Source organism: Lycorma delicatula, chromosome 1 (genome assembly GCF_047948215.1).
Source record: "Lycorma delicatula isolate Av1 chromosome 1, ASM4794821v1, whole genome shotgun sequence".
Lineage (NCBI taxonomy): Eukaryota > Metazoa > Arthropoda > Insecta > Hemiptera > Fulgoridae > Lycorma > Lycorma delicatula.
Window position 1 is genome coordinate 278883330 of NC_134455.1, and position 21286 is coordinate 278904615.

General features: G+C 30.6%; 1 long non-coding RNA gene across 1 annotated transcript in view; it reads left to right on the plus strand.

Moving 5' to 3' along the window:
- The first annotated feature begins 10507 nt into the window (after positions 1-10507).
- The window catches only part of LOC142318317 (uncharacterized), a 54393-nt gene continuing 43614 nt past the window's right edge, over positions 10508-21286 (plus strand). Inside the window, exon 1 of the long non-coding RNA XR_012754874.1 lies at positions 10508-10538. This is a non-coding gene — a long non-coding RNA (uncharacterized LOC142318317). The remainder of the gene's footprint in view (positions 10539-21286) is intronic.

Consider the following 21286-nt stretch of genomic DNA (forward strand, 5'->3'; position numbering starts at 1 on the left):
CACACACACACACACACACACACACACACACACACACACACACACACACACACACTGAAATGATGAAAATTTGCTGAGTTGAATACTTATTAGCTATTTATCAAAAAGTCTACGGTCCAGAAAAACATAATTTTGTATAAATATTCTAAAATAAACTTGTTGACGGTGGGTATTATAATTAAACACTCGATTAAGATACGTACAATATTGTTATATATAACAGCTTATGAATAATGCCAACAGAAATACTCGCCTAATGAGCTGAAGTTTCTATTTTAATGCTTTGAGCAGTACTCACGCTTACTTCACTGTCTCCTATCCTGGCTAGTCAATGCAACTTTCGAGATCTGGCAGCATATCCGGTCCATTTCTGTCAAACTATTTGCTATTTACTCAAATAAATAACAGAAGACGACATTTTAGACTAACTACTTGTACTGAATAAAATATCTCGGTTGCTGTATAAGTACTTAATAACAAATTATTATCGAAAGGTAACTCGACAACTATTTAGTGGAACTATTAAGGAAAATTTACATAGTACATGAGAAATTAACGTTAAATATCCTCTTAACTGAGTTTCAGTGAAATAGGGGCACGCAAATAAGATAAGGGTTATTCTACATCTTACCGTCTGTTCGCTAGCAGGTATGGGTAACAAAATTCTATTTACTCATCAGACTAGCCAAGATTGCATATCCACTTCTTATCAGTCAGGTTAACGTACTCTTATTCATCTGAATACATTGGAAAATTTACCACAGTCTCCTATTAAAATGGGTCACTATATGTTTCCTTGATGATCTAAATTTAACGATAATATAAAAATTTCATGTTTAAGACAAAAGCCAGTAATTTAAAATAAGCCAAGTAGCTTATTAAATACATTTAATAAGAAACTTGAAATTTTCACTGAATTTTATCTGAGTAATAGCAAAAAGTTACTTAAGATGGTATCATTAGAAAAATGTAGCAATATATAAGACTTAAATTTTTTGAATGTTGAATGAGCCTTATGTATAATCATTTCGTAGATTTAAAGTTTACAGTTAAATGTACAGTTAGGATGTTCGCAAATCTTCAACTGGTGTTCACCATCTTCTAATAGAACATAGAAATTAGTTGAAGGCCCTTTCAAATTTTACAGAGTACAGCTCGTTCGTGAATTTTGCTATCCAAGAATTTTACACTTTTTACCAATAATTGATTTGTAAATTTATTATTTTTTTTGTAGCACATATATTAAGAACGAATTTATGTCTAAAATCTCATCTGCAAATTAAACCACCATTAATTAACCACTACCATTAACTAGCAGATTCTAAATATTTACAATTTATACATTAATTTAAATACCCAGTTATTTTATTTGTCTGACCGTAATTAATCGGTAAATTTTTTTTTCGCATTCTCATATCTTTTAAAAAGTCATAGGTTAAAATAATCATCTCCTAACTTCAGTTAGAAAATTTAATTTTGAAGTAATTCTGGTTGTATTTTAATTACATCTGTTTTGTAATTTCCATTTGTTTTCTTTTTGTAACTTTGTCTACATTTAATTTTTTTAACCTTTAACTTATTAAAAAGTACGCAATAAGAAAAAGTGTTAGCTTAAAAAGGAAGTTGCAAATGGTACAAAAAATCTCATTTGATTATGGTTGCACACGAATTCTAACTAATTAGGAATTTCTCGTTTCCTACAAGCAATGGAATGCTACATTTTGTTCTTTTAATCTACTGCATTTTTTGAAATTAACTTTTGTTACAGAATTATCTACTGACTACACAAGAGGTTTACAGATGGTAATTTAGAAAATAAATGTAATTTATCGTGTTATCCGTTTGCTACCATTGACCATTCATAAACAAAAAACAAACATATCGTTTACTGCTGAATACTAAATTAGTGGATGATTCCCTGAAAAATGGGAAAGTGTATGTATGTGTGTGTGTGTGTGCGCGCGCTTGAAAACTGGTTTTGACGGTTGACAATCATCTTCTCTTTCACTTTAAAACAAGAGCTTGTGAGGGATATGTGCCTGCAGCTTTCAGCTAGACTAGCGTCTTACAATTTTTTAATTTGGGGATAATTTCTGCCTCTCGCCATTGATGCGGAACATTACTCTTCTATGACTAGGGTTTCCTTAACTTTTCCCCAAGGTGGATTAATAGTTCTGGGAATATTCCGTCAGATCCCACTGCTTTGTTTGGCTTGGTTAAGGACAGAGCATCGTACAATTCTTGAATGGTAAAATCAGCTTCGAAAAGTTTCAAGGTTTTCCTATGATGACATAAACTCTTTGGATGCTTCAGAAGTCTTTTTGCTACAAATTTTCCTCCTTTACATGGCTAATATTGGCGTAATGCTTGCATAAAGCCTTAGAAAAATCTCTGGGATCACTGTGGGATTTGTAATGGTTGTTGTACTTTCCAAATATACTTTGGCCCTCTGATGCGGACAGATTAACGTTGCGTCTGAGTCTCTCTATCTGAGTTTTGAGCTGTGGTCGCGTGTGTATCTTTTGCAGTTCTGAGGCGATGGGCGATGGAGGCATCCACCCAGGTGCGGTCTTCCCCTGTAGTAGAGGCTTTTAGGAAAGCGAAGGGCAGACCTGGCAGTTCTGCCCCGCTGGCCAATGTAGTCCAAGAGGACGTGGACTACCTCTTTGACTTCTTGATGCTTCCCGGCGGAGTCAGTGCTGGGGCGAGGAAGACTATTCTTCCTCGTCTTACAAAGATGAGGGAAGCTTTTGTGGCGATCAGTGAGGGTTTCGAGGCCTTGGCCTTTAAGCCCCAAGAGGTCAAGGCGACTAAGGTGGTTGTTCAGGCCCCAGCGCAGCCCAGGCGCTACCCTGAGGTGTTGAAAACCAAGCGAGAAGCCAGCAAAGCAGCTGAGAAGCCTGCTATTTATCAACAAGGCAGAGGACTCGAAGACCACGAGTCAAGAGTTGAAGCGTGATTTCCAGGCAGCTCTTCGCGGTGACCTGAATCAGCTTAGGATTCGTGATATCAAGGAGACCAGCAAAGGTCTGGTAGTCGTTGCGGATAACAAGGAGACGGTCCAGCTCATCAAGGACTCTCCAGCTGTGCAGAAGCTTGAGGTCAAGGTTCGAGGTCGGGTGTACGAAAGGGTTGCTCGAGTGACCGCGTCTCTCAGCCGACTTACGGCAAATATTGGGGAACCCAGGCTGGGTAAATAAAAGGCTACTCATCGGTGTCCTCGAATTTATGTTGTATGGAATAGAAGTTTGGGTGGATTCCTCGAAGCAAAGGAAACGTATATATATCGGGTCCGAATGACTCGTATTTAGCGGTAAAGGACATTGCGGATAGCGAGTCTGTATCGCACTGTCCCGACTAGAAACTATGCAAGAGTGGCAGCAGAGATGGAACACTTCTATAAAAGTGCGGTGGACCAATCGGCTAACTGGAAAATTACTACCATGGCTAAACCATGTGCACGGTGAGCTTAGCGTTTACCTCATACAATTCTTGTCTGGGCACGGGTATTTTCAGTGGTACCTTAATCGCATGAGGAAGATACGGACATTCAATTGCCTGTTCTGCAAAGATGACATCGATGATTTGGAGCATACATTCTTTATCTGCAGCTAGTTAGATGTAGATCGCAGGAATCTGGAAGATGGAGTTGGTCCTATTACTCCTGATATAGCAATAAAAGTGTTGTTACAGAGTGAGTACAACTGGATAGCTGTTAGTAGATGTGTAGAATCAACGCTACGCCGCAAAAAAGCCGAGGGGTACTTGATTAATTAGGATCCAGAAAGGAAAATGAAGAGGTAGAGAAAGCTAAATGGTTTAGACAGCACGTCCCGAACTGATGTAATGCTCACGCGGTCCCGATTCGGGAAAAACGTGAGGGATGCTGTTTGTTTTTAGTGAGTTGTCAATTAACACCTTAGGCAACCCACACTATACACAATGGAGGTTGTCACCGAGCTGTGTATACTTCGCAAGAAGTTTTTCCTCTGTTTAACGTAAAATAAAAATAAAAAAATAATGAATCTGTGACATACAAAATAGTAATTCTTCGAATGGGGGCAAGATTTGTTTAATAATAAAATTCGGAATACAGTGTAATTTATTGTAGTGTATGTAAAATCTAAAGGCGGGTATCTCCTACAAGCTGCCTCTACTTGTTTCCTCTAAAACACTCCTATAACCCAGCGTGCAGAACACATGCTACTGGTTGCGATTAAAGTAAGTCCTCAAAATGAAACAAAGTTGTATTTGTTATTATTTTTATAATCGTTTATTCTACCATATTCATTTATTTTTGCTATTATATTTATTTATTTAAATTTGTCGTTTAATTATTATTTATTTCCTTTTTTATTTAATTATTGTATTGTATTTATTTGAGCTACTATATAAACTATTACGTATGAAATCATTCTATGTTTTACGTTTATAAAGTATAGTACGAATTAATGTTTAAATTAATTAATTTTACGTTTACTGTAGTACTATCCTAATATCTATGTAGTATTCATACTTTTTTTAGTATAAATTTAATAATGATTTTAATTTTATTACTTTTACTCGTGTTTCTTTAACATTTAATGTATTTTGTTTGCACAGTTTAATATTTTTATTTTATAGTTTTGTAGGCCTACAAAGCTAAAAAGAATATTAGTTATTGGTGCGTACGTGCTATTTAGAAGTAATCTTCACAAATTACTAAGCCACTTCAAAGGAAATCATAAAATTATAGCCTATAATAAATAAACAACTCATTTCATATACTTGAAATGAGTATCAATAAAAGTTGCAACAAAAGTTTGGTAAAAGTAAAAAAATAAAAGTTTCCTATAAATAAACAGTACCAATGACTAACCACATTGTTACTGCTTATCTATAGCAAAAAATATTAGTTTAACGTACTTGAAAAAAATACATATACTTTCAAGAAATAAATAAATAAATTACTTCATATACATCTTGAAAAAAATAATAGTTTTATTTGTAATAATAAATTACCGTACATATTTCGTTACTATAATAGAGACGTCATAATTAAATACGATGTAAGTCATTGCAAATTAATTGCTGTGATTTTTGGAATACACTACTTCGGCTGTTGGTGTGAGGATAAGTCGCAGAGTTATGTTAAGAGCAATGGCGGGGACGTCGTAGCGTACTATAGAGTCGCCTTTAGATATTACGTACAATATAAGAACATTTTAATGACCGGTATTATCAATACCTAATATTAATTAACAACAAGATAAGATTATAAAAGTTCTTGCAGTCAAATAATATTATTATTAAAATATTAATAATATTTGCAAATATTATTTTATAGTTTATTTTATTGATTACAATGGAACTGCTCTACACTTTATGAATGAATATAATACTGACACATTCACTACTATTAACCAATAACTGACCAAACAACTTCTTGCATTCAACCACTGTCTACACTGGAATGCTTCTGATGTACTCTTCACTCGTCGTTACCATACGCTTACTGATATCGCTTATCGATACTGATATCGTTTTCATGGAATATTAAATATGTATCTCGTTGATTAAAGGTATTTGCAAGATAAGTAGAAGAAATTTTACATTCCTTCAGACAAGGTCAGGAAACAAAGCGACGAGGATTCGTGTGAGATTTGAGAGCCGGGACTATTGATGTTGGTTGTAGGGGTAACTGTGAGGATAACAATATCGATTTACGAAGTTTACACAGAACTGCTACTATATTGGGATATTTTTCTTTGCTGAAAAACGTAATAAATTTTCCTTCACAAACATTATGGAATTAATAAATTTACAGGTAATTATAACAATGGTTTTTTGTGCTATTTTTGGTGGCCAGGTAATGTGCGATAGAAGTTATGGAATTGAAATAATTAATTTTCTCCTTAATTACATCAACAAATAATTACTTATATAAAACGACAAAATGAAGGCGACATAAAATTATACTTTCATAATCAGTAGTGGCTAGTGTGATACGTAAACGGCCAGCAGCATGTCCTTGGACATTGGTGCTTTGTAATATTATGTAACACATTTAAAGATAACGTATATAATCTGTAGCTTTAACTTACTGTATTTGAATTTTATGTAGTAAATTTTACTTAAGGAATACAAGTACGATCTTTATTTATCCCTTTATATTTTACGTTTTATTTTACGAAGTATTTTATTTCCCTTTCTCTATGAAAAATGTTTTTAAAAATTATGTTGTAAAGAGCAACCGTCGATAAGGCCAAGGGTCATAAACAGTTGTAATACCAAACAAAGAATAATTATATTATTTATAGTTCGTAGCAATTGCTGTTCTTTAATAAAGCATTAGTCTGTTTCAAAGTAATCTCTTAGATTGATGTTTATAAGTATGTCCTGAAGTTCGAATAAACGAGTTAGTCGTATTAAATTGATGTTATTTAATTAATTGCTTGTATAAAATTAATTAATATTAACTATTGAAAATTATTTAAAACTATAGCAATTATACGTTATTTTAATTTCAATTACAAGTATATTTCAAAAGGTGTAAGGGATACTCGTATAATTTCAACGTACTACAGTAGAAGTAGTAGTAGTAGTAATAATAATAATAATAATAAATAATGTTTTTTCGTATTAAATGTAAATGATATAATGAAGTCATAGGTTTTAAAACTATACACTGTCATGTTTCTAAAAATTGTATTAAGTTTCATTTTTTGCGCAATTTTACTGATATTGAATTATTGAATTCTTAAAGGCTAATAGGGTGCAATTTATTTAATGTATTTAGTAATAATCATTGCACAATAGCAAACTTGAGCGGTACACTTTATCAAATCAGTTAACAATATGACTAGAAAAAGTAGTAGAAAACCATATGTATAAACGTTTTACAATAATTACTTGTCATTAATATATTGCACGCTTAATAAATACACTAAACTATAACTAGTTAATATAATGTATAATTAAAATTAAATTATAACATTTTATGTTAAGATATTTAAATGCTGTTGAATATCTTCCATTATTAGGCCTTAGGGGAGGTTCCGTTTCTCCTACCAAGATTCTTTCCTGTTCCGTGTGTATGTAGTTTTGACTAGACTTTAACTTAGTTCGTGCTAAGAATATGGGACCTTTTGAAATATTGGATCTTAATATTTATTTATTTGCTTTGGCAGGAATGATTCTGCTCATGGACGTGGACCTAAATTGAATTTCTTGTCTCGATATAAATTTATCTATATAAATAAATTCTTATTCGGGTAAAGCCAGTTTTCATAATCCTCCTGTTTCCCAAAGCAGTGCTTTTAATTTTTCCTACCTACTTAAACCTACGTGACACACACACACACACACACACACACACACACACACACACACACAATATTTTACTTGTATCACAGCTATTTTTTTCAACGTAAAAATAGATAAAAATAATATTTTTTTAAGATAACCGTTACTTATTATTTATAATACTCTTATATAGTAAATAAATCTAAAGGCATATATCTGTAAGATTAAATTATACGTGTTTTTTTTACATAAATAAGTACAGTAAATCATGTTTTTTTTTCTTTAAATTATAAAATATAATTACACAACCACTTTTTTATTTAATTGTACAAAAATAAAGATTTAAGTGGTAGGGCACAAATTGTTTACATTTAAAGAAATTATAATTAAATTTTTATTGTAAAAACATTTTTCTTTACTTTAAATTTTGTTTTCACTTTATATCTTAAAGAATTAAATAAGAATGAATGAAAAAGATATTCTAATTTATACGTGTTAAACAATGCATATTCAATAATGTGGTATTGTAAATAATATTTACCACTGATATTTTTGTTTTGCAATTTCTAATACTCTTATACTTAATGATAGATTCTGAAGAGAAGAGTAATAACCATGTACAGCTAAACGTGATTTCTCTCACGTATTGAGAGCTGACTTACTGTATTTGTAGCTATTTATAAAGTTTAGAATTATTTTAGACTCCAACCAATATAAAATATGTCACTCTAATACTATCATCTTGCTGTTTTACATTACACTCAACCTTTTACTTTATAATTTTAGATTTCTTTAGCAATAATAATAATAATCGATAAGAAATATTGGAGGATAAAAACCTTGAAAGGCCAAAATTAGAGATAGTTTTGAATATCAATAATCAGAGTAATATGGATAATTTAACAAGAATCCAAAGAGGATATAACATTGTAATAATTTAGCATTAAAATTCATTCTTCTGTTAAGCTTAATAATTTTATTAACATATTAGAAATTTTTCTGTGGCTTCCGAATGAAGATAAATATACGAAAAATTAAATGAAAATGAAATATATGAAAAATCACAAGTACATCTAAATTATCATCATCTAATAACTCTATTTCAAATGCATAGAATTTGTATCTCCTAATCACTACTCAGAAAATTTCAGTTACCAGTCACTTTCATTTTAAAATATCTATTATATTTAGTACTATTATTGTCAATGAGAGACTAAATTATAAAATTAATTAGTATCTTTTTATACATGTTTACAGTAATTGACTACTGAGCGAATTTTAAATATAGCATATTATATATTAAAAACAACTTATTATTTTCATTTTCTTTTTTTTTATGTTGAAACTTCAAAGTTTTAATAAACTCCTTGTATTTTTCCATATATATTATTCTTCTTTGTGAATTTATCCTTCATAACCTGTAGCATGTTATTGTTTAATTGCGCTTAAAAATTTAAAAATTTTCATAACTAATATTACTAAAAGTAAAAACTAATATTTCTAAATCTATAAAACTAAATGCTGTAGCTCTCAATGGGAGGTAATTAAGGTATCTAGAGTTAAAACCTCTTGATTGCTATTAAAGAAAGGAATCTAGTTCCAAGTAAAAAATTTGATAAAAAAATACTTTTCTGAGATTCTGGGTCTAGCAGTATCTTTCTAGCAGTAAGGTTTTTTTTAATGGTAATGTCTACTCAGACATTACCATTAAAAAAAAAACGCTTTACAACTTTGACTTTCTGTAAATAATTTGAAATTATTTTTTAAAAAGACGTATACATAAACAAGTTTATGTTAAGCAATCTACATAACAGCCGAGAACATTTCCGTAAATGAGTATGGAGTAGGCTGAAACAAGTGACACGGACTCTTAAAGTTTTACCGTGTCTTTCTTTTTTCCCTATTAATACAAGACTGACAGAACCCCAGGATCGGCCTAATGGTAAAGCTCGACATCGTAAATCAGCTGATTTTGAAGTCGAAGGTTCTTAGGTTCAAATCCAGGTACGGTAGTTAGTTGCTTTTATTCGGATTTGAGTACTAGATCGTGGATATCGCTGTTCTTTGGTGGTTGGGGTTTCAATTAACCATAAGTTTCAGAAATTGTCGGGCTGAGACTGTTCATGACTACACGTTTACCGGTACAGTTACATTTCAGTCGCTAATGAGTTTAATTGTTGATGTGACTATAAATAAAATAAAAAATAAAAAAAAGAAGACTGATAGTGCTTGATCTATTTCGTTGTGTGAAAGGGAAATAAGTTTTTCAGCCCACCTACGAGACGAAGTGGTAGCGTCTTGGCTTTTAATACGGAGGTTCCGGGTTCGAATCCCGGTAGAGGAGGTATAGGCGTGCAATTTTTTTCACGCGCTACGAAAGTTCCATCTCCATCTATCACGCACAAGCTTCAAGCTTATGTTATGAGACCATCAAGAAAAAAAAAATTTCTCAAACTCCCGAACCTCCTTTAATTACCTTTACTGCGGTAAAAACTCGAACGCCAGAAAATTTTTCTTCTGTTTCAAAGGAAATTCTTTTTCATCATAGTTGAATGCAGTTCTTATTTTAAAACTTTACTTATATGAAAAATGTATTAAAAAATTGGGTATTTGTTCTCAACAAATCTTTTTATTCCTACACCATTCGTGTTTTGTCCGTTAATTAGTTAAAAAAAGATAAGCTTTAGAACAATCCATGAGTTTAGTTTTTATTCATCTCGCAAGGAAAAAAATTAAAAACAAGTTAGCGAAATTTGAAAACTGTGATAGAATTACTTTAAACCTGTTTCAGTATAGGCTTATATATCGTTAATTTTCTTATTTAAAAATAGTTCTTATTTACTCGTCAACTTAACAAAATTATATATTGTAAAAGTTGTAACAATTCTATTAATATTATAAAAATAAACATAAATGTGATTCTCATTCACGAGTAGGATGCACATCCTAATTTTACGGAAACAATTCTATGAATACGTAAATAATATAGATAAACTGACTAGTTGAACAATTTTAATTATGTAGATAACAGTTATAAACATTTTACTGACAAGACGTATTTTTTTTAACGTTGAATCATTTTAACTTTTGTCAATAAACTGTTGTGAACATAATAATTAAAAATTTTATTTTCATTTTAATTCCAGTTTATAAAAAATTATATGCACAACTATAAAATTCATAATTAATCAGTAATCACTGTTGATGGAGGAATAATCCGAAAGCGCTTTGATAGTCAATACTCACGATTGTTGGTAAGTGGATACTCTATTTTTATATAAATTTTAATTATAACAATTTTTTTTTAAAATTAATTATTTTTATAAGAAGAATAGTTGAATTAACTTTGGTCCATATTCATTGAAAATCCTTACAGTCGTTTTTTGGAAGTACTGAAAATATTCCTAACAAGTTCTAACGTAAGAAATAGAATAATAATTTTTTTTTGATTGCTCGAAAGAGAAAATTTGTATCGTTTTCAGAACGCATGATGTCATCTTAAATCTACAAAATCATACATTAACCTTGAAGTCTGGCTCAAGAAACTGACGTTTAAAAATCAACACAACTAGACCAGGACATTTAGTTGACGAAGTCAAACTTATGCGCCCTTGTACCTGTACGGCATATCTCACATTGATAGATCGAAATATATGGGACCTGCATCGAAAAGACTGACCTGGAATCAATATGTTGCTACAATAGGTTAATCCTTTGACAAAACACTAGCGTAAACGATTCGTACTTTTATTTCCAGGTCCTCATAATTTCTACTTTAGCTAAAATTTCAGTTAAATGATTTTGTTTTCTTTAAAAACGTTCATCATACCTAAAACGGAGTACTTCTATGAAATTATTCTTAAAAAAAAAAAATTAATGTACCTTTCTATATAAAAACTGAAACATAACACCAATATTTGAGTATCACATATGTGGACGAGTAAATTCTACTTATGTACTTATATTCTATAGATAAACAAATCGAACTCCATCCAACTAATTATCGACCTATATTGTTTTCAAAGCCTAGAGAAAAACATTTACTCTTTTTTCGATCAACAGAAGTGGCAGTTATGTTGTGGTATTATTTAATTACACATAAGTAAACATAATGAATCGTAAGGTGAATGGGATCATTTATTTTTTCTGTATTGTAGTGCTGATCATTTTTCATGCACGCGCTCACGCGCACGAGCGTTATTATAACCATCGGCTGACTGATTAATACGGTGAATTACTTCTTTATGAATGAAAATTAGTCGCAACTAACAGTTACAGTTACTTTTAAAAAAACTGGAACATTTAGCAGCTAATTTTACAATTACACATACTTTGGATTATTAAAATTTTTAATGGTAAACCTGCTTTTGTTAATTACAAACTGTCAAATGTGTAGCTAGTCACTATTTTATTATGAGTGATTAGCAGTTATCCTTAATCTCAATATAACAACAGTTACATAATAAATAGAATAAGCGTAGTACCAAAATAAGCCGATTTCAAAACAGATAAGTTGAAATCTAAAAAATTGTTTCTAAAAAAAATATTCTAGATTTCGAGTTTTAGAACTCGCTGTCACGTTAAAAGGAACAATTACTAGGTTATTAACCGTCTACTTGTTGTCTACGATAGAAAGTGGAATTTAAAGAAGAATTTTTACTTTTTATTTTTCGTTAGTTAAATCAGTTTTATTATTTTTTAAATTTTATATCACATTTCTAACCGTTGTTTTTATTAACAATATGGGTAGCTTGACAAAAAACTCTGCATGTAAGAATACAAGTCGGTCTCATGAAACGCTAAAGGAGAGAAACTAGCATCTTGATAAAAATAAAAACGGAAACCAGAGAAACGAAACGAACTCTTGTGGCCGTGAGCTTATTATTATTTTCTTAAAAAAGACTACGTTTTTAATAATTAGGAGTATTCAAAAATTAAGTTTTATTTTAATTTGCTTGAATTTCCGAATGAAAACAACTTGAGTATTAGAGGATCGTAAGAGTAGATATCAGTGTCTTGTAAGATTATTATCCAATACTAAGCAGTAAAGTACAAAAAGAAGAGTCATAAGATTCTGTACAAACAGAATGTATTTTTTTTTCCTTTAAAATTATCTCTACGAAGATATGTGGGAAAGATTTACAACTGAATCACTGGAAGAATTTCTTCTTCTTCAAAAAAAAAAAAATAATTAAATTGGCTACCGGTTGGATTGAGGACCGTCTATAATTATTGTAGTTTATTAGAAAACAATATTTATTTATTATTTTTTTAAAATAAGAAATTGATAAAATTATGACTAGGTAACATGAGAAATCGTAAAGAAAGGTTTTTAAAATGTAGCTCTTTGAATGCTGCCTACATTTAGTATCGTACATACAAAAACTATAATGATAAAGTCATCAGCAAAGAAAAAAACTTAAACACCAAAAAAAAAATTATTATTATCCGGAATAAAATTAATCACTCCAATAAACACATTCATTATTCCAGATAATTATCACAAAGACCTGTTACAATTCGATTTCTAACACAACCTTACACCAAGTGTAACAAAACAACTTGTAAATAATAACAAATCGTATAACATCCATCGTCGTTTATGTTAGTATTTGTGTTCCAATGTCACGCACCACAAGCGATTATAAAACCGATTTACATTTTTGCAATGATACAGAAGATGGAACGTTTAAGAATTACAATTTGTAAGATTACAAACATAAAAAAATATTGTGAAAAGAAATAGAGTTTATAGGGAAGGGATACGATTAACAGTTTTCTACAGAATAATAATGCGGATGAAAACTGGACGATAATGAAACGATAAACTAATGAAATCTTCCATATCCTCTCTGCGAATCGAACCCCCCAACTTAATTTATCATGCTACCGGCTGAGCCACTGATGGAATGAAGGAGTAAAGACTAGATACTGGTAATTAAAAAGACAGAGCAGTTAAATTCTAGCAACTGCGGCCTTAAAATGAGCGTGTTGTATAACATAGTACGATTTACTAAGCTTTGGTCATACTGTAGACTCAACCAGATCTATCAGTTAACGCTGTATGAAAACTAAACGAAGTTAGAGTAAAGATATAAGGCTTGTCTAATTAAACATGCATTTGATTAATCAAATAAATTAACTTTAATCTCATTTGTTATATTAACTTTGGCCGATCAAAACTTTCCTTAAATTGCTGATTATCAGATTCACTTATATTTTGGGTTTACAGCTTGATTATTCGGTAAAAAAATGTATAACAGATCCCTTGTAAATAGCAGTTGAAATGTTGACCCTCAAAAAATCTTACTATTAAGTAGCCGCTGTATTGGAAAACCAATTAGTTAAGAAAAATGTTTACGGTGATTTGTAATTGGTACAAATAAATGTAATGTATTTCAAGTAAATATTGACATGAAGAAATATTTTACGATATACAAAATATCCCGGGAGGAACTAGCCAAAGTACCATTACTGGCCATAAGAAACTGATTCAGGAAATTAAAAAAGTTTATGTCGTCTAATGCTCTATCTAAATTTATTTTGCTCCTGTCCACCAATATGCATTTTTACTTTCTTGTCTAGTGATATAGCAGATCTATAGCTTTAGAAGGTAAAGTACTGTAATCGGTCCAATTTGGGAATATGCGCTTTTCACCGGATCTTGACGATTTTATACCTAAGGAACCCAAAAAACCGGATGGAAATTTTCCGGATGTTCATATGTACGTGTGTGAATTCGGTGTCTCACCACCTTATATCTCCAGAACTACTGGACCGATTTTGACGAAACATGGTCAGATTACTTCTGTATATGGGATAATAATGACATCAAATTTTCAACTTTTAAGGTCAAGGGGGATAAGGCTTTAGAGCAAGGTCCCTTTAGTATAGCGGGCGGCGTATAGCTGTGCACATTGCGTGCGAGAGAGGTAGTTGGGTAGGACGAGTGGATCAGTTAGTCATTGCTTTATGAAAACATCTCGTATAGCTGCATATACTTACATAGTATTTAACACATTATCGGAGTTGTTACCACTTGTGTCTTTTATTTATTTAAAAATACTAATTATAAATACTAGTAATAAATACTTTATTTTTACGAACAACTTTGTACGTAGTCTAAACATGTCCTGATTACTTTATACATTTGAAAACAATAAAATGAGATCATCTTACGCAAGACAATTTTACGTATTAGTTAAGTTCAATCTTGACAGAGTATTCAGCACACTTGCGCAATAATTTCATGTTCTTGTTTTGTTTAAACCACATAGTAAATGTATAGGCATAGTGAATGTGTTAAATTTGGTGTCTATCGCGAGTGTTTAGTTTAAACCTGTGTATTCTTTAAAATTAAATTACGGTATTTGTTATCATCCAGTATTCATGGAGGACGTTCATTTTGTATCAAAACTTGGAGGTAAAGTGCTTCATAGTCAGAGTAGGGAAATCGTTTGGAGAGCATATAACAAGAGGCGTCAACAAATGCCCCAAAGATCCCACTAATAAAAACTCGAGATCGGGCTGCTGAAGCCACTAGCGTTTCGATCCAACTGATTACGAAAATTAAAAATGAATTCGAAAAAATGACTTTCCAATTTCGCTTCTACGAGTTCAGACAATCAAGTATTTTATAATAATTTTTTCTCAGTAAAATATTTTCCCTAACAAGCGCCGGAAAAAATCAAGGCCAATAACTGGATTGGACGATTATGACAAATCTTTTGTTCGGAGATTGGACTTTCCTATAACAGAAAATCATCTTCCGACAGCCGAGTTATTGCACGCAGCACTAAAAGACAGAACTGACTTTAACGGTATTGAAAAGAGTATTCGAATTATATTAAAAGATCTCGATTTTAAGTGGCGAAAGACCCAAGGTACTCGTTCTGTATTGGTGGCAAGGAGTGATATACGGGACAAAAGGATAAAGTATTTGCAGGCCATAAAATATTACAGAGAATCCGGCCGTAACATTGTTTACACGTACGAAACTTATAATGATGCTTCTGACAAGTCCTGGAAAGACTGCTCAGGAAACTCTTTCGACAACCGATCTCTAAGGAAGAGCGTTTGATCATTTTCCATGCCAGAGGAGAAAGAGGATTTGTTCCTAATATTCTCACTATGTGGCAGGCTGGTCACAGTTCAGGAGATTACCACAACCAAATGAACAAGACTAATTATATGAAATGGATCAGTGAAAAATTATTACCTAACCTTCCTGAAGAACTAAAAAGTGTCCTTTTTATTGGCAATCCCTCATACCACAACGTTTTAATTGAAAAGGCACCGACATCTAACAGCACTAAAAATGGAAAGATATCTTGGCTTAAACGAAAAGAAATAGGATTTGTGAGAGTTACCTTAAATCGCAATTATATAGAAATAATAAAGTCAAACAAACAGAGATTCGCGCGTTACCTTTTGGATGATATGATAGAAAAAGAAGGCCAGAATGTATTACGTCAGCTTCCAGATCATCCATATTTAAACACAATAGATATGATAAGGGCAGAAGTAGAACAATACATTCGCAATCGAAATAGGGAATTTAATATTGAAAGAGTGAAAAGTCTGTTTGAGAAACATACCAATTTAATGGGAGCAGAAAAATGGATACTGAAATGTGATCACGTGATAGACATCGAAAATGAATATCGATCGCGAGGGCCTTTAACAGACAATGCTTTAGAATCCTTTATAATTAGATATAGTGATACTGACATTTATACGTTTAGTAGTGACGAATCATTAAGCGGTTTTGAAGAAATCTGACAGATGTTTCATACATGCGAGGTAATTAGATTATTGTAACGGTAATAAGCTATTTATGTTAGTAATTATAATTAGTAATAATAATTACATTAATAAATTGCAGAAACATCAGTTATATTGTTGTTTAAATTAAAAAAAAAACAGCAAATGTTTAAAAAACAGAAATTAAGTTAGTATAAGATATTTTCAGGATAGTTAATTGCCGTATTACCGGATGGTAAGCCAGCCGTCAGCCTATGTGAACAGCAGAACGCCGACCGCTATATCTCGAGATTTCGTCTAATTAATGTCTTACTTTTCTTAGCCTCATTTAACAATCAAAAAATAATAATTGTTGCAAAAAAATTTTAACTCGCATTCCTACCCCAAAAAATGCTCTAAACTAGTAGCTAAGTGAGTATACTATGTCAGTAGTACTCCCTGTCACCACAAGGAGTACTAGTGTAGCACTGACATACAGCTGTTGTAAAAAAATATTATTTGAATAAAATGATGAATATTTTAAATTAAGGTTTGTCTGTAAGCCGTGTATCAGAAAAAAGCCGCGTGACGGGAAAGTCTTACAACTGTGTTGTCAGGTTTTTCAGTAAAAATAATTTCTTAAGGACGGATTTAGACATTTTAATGAAATCTGGTGTACATTTACATACATCTTAAAAATAACCAAGTTTGAAAATCTTTCCTTTAAAAATTCTACAGTTCATTAAATATTTTTAATCATTAATAAATGATTACATTAACACTAAATCGTAAACATTACTTACAAGTTATGTTTTATTAAGTGAAATATTACGTTTTATTTACGAACAAAATGACATCTCATTTTATGAAATCGGTTGACAAATAACTTAGACATAGTCTCAACAAAATTGTTAAAGTAGTTACAAAAATTATGCAATCTGAGTCTTGAGCCTCTTTTACTTCCTTCACTAATTTAATTAAAAATAGCTAGTAATAATTTTTACTATTAGTAATAATAGAACATTTTGAGCTTTTGGATGAAACTTCTTACGTCGATTAAATCTTTCTGCTAGTTTATAGTCTAAGTTTTAGGAAAACCTTGAATTTACTTAGGTTAATCTATAATTGTACAAGCGATAAGATATAAAATGAAGTTTTGTATCTTATCACTTGTACAAAGTAAAGAAGAGAAGGTTCTAGAAATGGGAAATGCAAGAATAAGAAAGAGAGAGAAAATGAAGATTGCAAACGACAAATAAATTAAAAAATTTTTAAATCCAGAAACGGCATCAAAGAGCAATAATGAAAAGAATCTCTGTAGTAGTGTAAAAGGTTCGTAAATAAATAGTTTGAAATCATTACGCTAGAATGACTAAGGGGATGGATCGGCTGCTGATACGTCAGAACAAACTCTAGGCCCGAGGTATAAATAGTGAAGAGGACTAGTGAGTGGGAGATAATATTCGAAAAGCGTGAGCGATAACGTTCGAAGAGAGTGTTCGATAACAGTCGGTTGTGCGAGCGAAGCGTGTAACACGAATATATTCCGTTTTGTGACAGTGTTCTGTCTTACTGTTAATTAAGAGAATCTGTGAACTGTGGAATGGATTCATTGTGAACACTGACCAAGGTTTCATTATTTACTGTTAAAAATATGAGGTAGTTTCTTTTGTAAATAGAACAAGTATATAATTTTGTTATGAAGTTTATTACAGATGTTGTAATCGTTAAATCACTATTATAATCACTTATTAATTTTGCATTAATTTTTCATTAGTTATGGTAAATTTCATAATGAAATCAGAATTATTGTTTGTGACATATAATTTAGTTATTTTTTAAACAATAATGTACTAAAAAGTAAATAAATTTAATCTATAAGAGTTTGGACGTGTGTAATCTCTCAGTATCCTTTGTGAGATCGATAACACGCGACAATATTTTTAGTGTCATTTTGCTGTTTTATGTTATTTTGAATTGCTTACCAAATTGTGTATTTTAGCTACGTTGTTCTCGAAAACGAAATTAAAAAGTTAGTTTAAATAGTGTTATCTAGTTTGAATAACTTTAGGTGATTGGATATATCAGAATACCTCTAATATCCTTAAGATAATTTTTTTCGTATTCAAAAAACAGTATATGCTGTGTACGCGATAAATAATATATATGTGAGCATGACATGAACTGTTTGAACGAGCGTGCCAGTATGTAAATATGTTTCTGAATTTTTTATTAATTGACATGTGTCTTATTAGGAGAACAGAAAAGCTTTTATTGAAAAAAAATTCTAATAATCATAACTCATTTGAAACTTATATACATGTTGAGTGGTTGTTAAAGGTTCAACATTGTTATGCAACTCTATATTTCAAAATACTTTACATAGAAAATTTTTCCGACAAATTTAAAAAAGAATGTTTAAATTAATTTACTTCAAGAAAAATCTTTATAACGTGTGTATTTCGATAAAGACTTATCACTTACACCTTATTATGGAGGTATACTGGTCAATAAATTACCCAATAAAATTAGAAATATTCAATGGATACCAACGATTAAAAAATTCCTACTGGAATTTCTTGTAGGGGAATGTTTTTATTCCGTACAAGTATCCCTACTGGCATAACTTAGAATTTTTTTATTTATTTTTATAATACAGCACATATACGAGGTATGTCAATATGTATAACTTTACACGTTTAAAACATGTATGTACATTTATTATTTTTTTTAAAGTAGTTTAAAAATCACCGCTTTATAAATTATTTCAAAATGTTTACCCCCGAAATGTGCCACCGTAAGATATTAGGAAACTAATGTCTACTTCCTTAAAAATTAGTGTTGTAGATGGCGGTATTTTAAACATAAAATTTTGGATAATACCATCTTTCTTAAATAAAAGTATTCTATCTTTATGATGTGTTTGTACAATTTTAATATTTCATATTATACTAGTACATGTTTCCTCTGCTAAGTTACAGGAGTAAATATGATGCATTGTGGAATAGAAAGGGATAAATTAATTTGTTTTTCACTATCTGTCCCAATATTTCTCGTGATTTTGACGAAAGTAAAACGCCTTAGGTATAAGAAGCGTCATTCAGAGTTAATTTTTCTGAGAGTAATGATTCTCATTATATAGCCAGGCTCTGTGGTGAAAAGAATGAAGGTGTCTCTTGGTAGCATAAACTTTACAGTAGCAGCAAGTAACATTCATACTTCTGTATAAGTAAAGTTTTTTACGTACACTTTTTTATGAATAGAATATACTCTACGTATTAGTTTTCAAAATAGATTGGTTTGTTTTGAATAATGATGCCCTTATCAAACTGATCTGTTTACATTTTTTACTATTTACATTTATCGTTCCATCAATCATTGCACTAATACGTGATATTTATTGTACAAACAATGAAGTCACCGATACGCTATTTAGTATGTATAATTTCCTAAGAACTATGGCAACTGTAAAAGTAACAGTATTACAATATGCTTGAAGGCTCTTTAAAAATTGTGGTGAATAATAAAATAAACTAAAAAATTCTGTGAAACTAACTTAATAACATCCAATTACTAATTTAAGAAGCAAAGTAAAATTAATGCACGGTAATCAGGATCTTTTATATCATTTTAGAGATATTCAATCTGCTGGTAATTGGTGAAAAATATTTTACCTTCAGTAGGGTTTCAATTGGTAACTTCTTTACACACTACCTTATCTATACAGTTTGTCAACTGATTTTTCATTTACCTATCTCATGCCATTAAAGATTGTGGGAAGCATAACAACACTTTTATCTCAATGTCAAAAAATTATTTATATGTATAGATTAGTAGTTCCAGTTGAAAATAATTAATAATATCAATAATTTTTTTTCTATTGTAGTTATTACCATCCCTTCTCAGGAATACTTTTGAACATATTTTAACGAGATCGATTAGATGGATAAAAAAAAATCGGTGGAAAAGTGTCAAGACGCTATTTAACTTTACGTTAAATATGTTCTGAACCAATGTTATAGTATATTAAGTATTGTTTTAAATTTAAATCACTTTCTTTTCTAAGTATTTTCCCCAGTATCTTCTGATCTTGGATAATATAATCAATTTTATTATCAGATAAATGAAAAATTGAAAAAATGTGTAAAATATCTAACTCTAAAATCTTTTTACATTTAGCTGTGAAATTAATTATAAAAAAATTTCTTCATTACAAAATAGTCATCGTAAGTTGGTTATTGACAACCATAAACTACCTTGAATTTTTTTTGAAAATAATAGGAAGACAATCATTTCTCTCGTTAAAAATTTCTTTAAATAATTTTTTCTGCCCTTCTGTATCAAATCTTGCAATTAATATTAGTTTCCAATATCAAATTTATCATATATGTCCATTCCGGGTGACAAAATGTAATCAATCATTACTTAAGCCAATTAATTTGTTATTATAGAAACTGATTTAATAAGTTTTAATATGAAATACGGAGTAAAAAACAAAATTAATATTTACTATATTGGAATGATGTCATTAGAATGGGGAATGATGCATATGAAAGATATGTTTAACAAACATATGATTTATATATATTTGCTTCTATATGTGTATAAAAAATATTAACACAGTTTATAAAACTAAAAAGGAATATACAAATATTTATACAAATAAGAATTTTTTTTAAACTTTTTATTTAAAATTTATGAAAAAGTAAACATTAACTTTTTTCACAGTCATCAATGTAATGTGTTCTTCTGTGACTAAAAATAAAAGCACGGTGCCCTCATCTTTATAAATGGCCTTAATCATTCAACAAAAGTTAAAGCCTTTGTCCGAAGAGCTCCTGACTCTTTTATTTTTAGTCATATTTCAACATTACTTTGATGACTTCAAAGGTTTATTTTTTACTTTCTCTCTCTTCCTGAAAATGTGTATAAAAATTAATCAATAAATTAAAAACTTTTTTAAAACGAAATATTTTGAAATATACGTTAATGTGTAGTTCGCTCAATATACAATGCACATTTCAGTGTGTTTTAACAGCGATTGCTATGAGACGTTAAATGACGTCTCAATTAGATATTCATGATTGCTATGAGACATCATTTATATCTCGATTTCACAATCGAACACCGCTGCGAGACATCATTTTATACCTTGGTGTAGTGTTATTGTTAAATGGTAATTTTCTTCTTCTTTATTAATTTTTCTACGTCTTAATATATATTGTTTTAAAGATAAAAAATCACATTTTCTGGTTGTCTA